General features: G+C 39.5%; 1 long non-coding RNA gene across 1 annotated transcript; it reads right to left on the reverse strand.

Annotated features, from left to right (window-relative positions):
• Positions 1–484: 484 nt before the first annotated feature.
• On the reverse strand, positions 485–1,119 carry LOC142294964 (uncharacterized). Its single transcript, XR_012751326.1, has 4 exons — positions 1,070–1,119; positions 871–939; positions 623–717; positions 485–536 (listed from the first exon to the last, which is right to left on the reverse strand). It is a non-coding gene; the product is annotated as an uncharacterized LOC142294964 (long non-coding RNA).
• Between the last annotated feature and the right edge of the window lie 695 nt (positions 1,120–1,814).

Here is a 1,814-nt window from a genome sequence, read left to right on the forward strand (position 1 = left end):
TGAATTGTAGGTGCTCAGAGGAAAAAAGCATACAGTAAAAGAGAAAAACTCTGGCACACTGAATGAAAATACGAAAAATAGAGATGCTTTTGATTCTTCAAACGTGTATTTATTTGTGCATGGATCACAATAATTTCTCAAATCACATCCAACGTTTCGACCGCGTGTTTTACGGTCTTTATCAAGGATGGAATATTATCTAAGAAAAAAGATCAGATGGTAAACATCCATTTTGTACAGTAACATACAGGATAATCACTTCGGTACAAAAACTTACATAGTTCATCACATAAGTTTATCACATGAATTATGTTGTCAAAGACTAATTTTGAAAGACAAAAAAATACACAATTTTTTTGAGATATATGACAACATGACAAAAGTTATCGATACAATCAACTAGCCTATGAGAAATATGGGATTACAAATGACATATTCGATATGAAGTCATAAATAAACACCCACCTAAATGTTAGATAGGTGATATATGATAAACACTCGTCACAACGAATCAATGGGTAAATATGCTTGAGATCCTGTACAAATAGTGAAAATATTAGTATGAACGTCACATAATATAGGAATCTTACAAAAGATCATAGTGTGCATATACATTATCTACCTTATGCATCAAATTTTCTGATAAGTTGTTGATAATGAGATCCACTTTGACAAGTGAGGTACCATGTGAGTCTGAATGAAGATATACGGGATATTCTAAACAAATGTACATATGAACATTATTATAATCTGTGTGTCATACACAAATGAAAAATACTGCACACTATGATCAATATATATCTTTATCTGGGGAAATTCACTGATATGTATGATCAGACGGAGTATAGGAAACATAAAGCATAAGACTACCTTATACACTCCGTATTAGCAGCCGCTATGGAAGGAATTAGTGATTCTGTAAAGGATATTCTCCTTTTTCTATAGAAAATAAATAACTCCATATTAGAGACATCATGAGAATCCATATGACAAAATAAACTCTCAGTCTGTCAACTCCAATATAAGGCATATTTAGCAATGAATGAACAAAGCATGATACAAGAATTACCTTAGTCTGGTATGAATCAACAACCAGATCAATAAATGATATTAGAGAGTCATGTCTCTGAAAGGCTATGTTGAGGACCTGCTAAATATATGACAAGCATTAGACAAATATTCCAGCTAGATGGCTCATATGAAACAGTGCTCAATAAAGCACATACCTTACAAAAATACTGTTGATTTAATAGGGAAAACAGCAAAGCTGTGGTGATGTGGGTCTATAAGGAAACGACATATAGAAAAAAATAAGTATGCCCTGTGTCAGGTGAAGATAATGACAGCCTCTTACTCGCATACCTTGTAATTGGTGGTTCAGGGTGAAGGCCCTCAGGATGATGTGCAGGGTGACTAGCGTGGAGGCGCTTTATATACTAAGTTGTGCGTCCACTTCCTATTCAGTGGAACGCAGTGTGCTGGCAGGTGAACCGCACGCCGCGCACGCGCAGTGCGCTGAACGCACCGCGCATGCGCCGGGCACGGAACACAGGCCAGTATGTGGGGATGTGTGTCGGCTGCGTCTAACTTACGTGGAACGCAGCGTGCTGGCCGGTGGAACGCACGCCGCGCCCGCGCAGTGTGCAATATGTCATACACACCACGCAGGCGCAGGGCACGGAGCACCGGTCAGTGTGAGGGGATTGGTGTAAGACGGAGGTGTATTTTGTGCAGTGTCCATCCCTATTTTGCAAGGGATGGACACATGTGATCTGGGCGGCGTAGTGCACACCACGCCCACGCAGCCCAATTGC

Source organism: Anomaloglossus baeobatrachus, chromosome 3 (genome assembly GCF_048569485.1).
Source record: "Anomaloglossus baeobatrachus isolate aAnoBae1 chromosome 3, aAnoBae1.hap1, whole genome shotgun sequence".
Classification (NCBI taxonomy): domain Eukaryota; kingdom Metazoa; phylum Chordata; class Amphibia; order Anura; family Aromobatidae; genus Anomaloglossus; species Anomaloglossus baeobatrachus.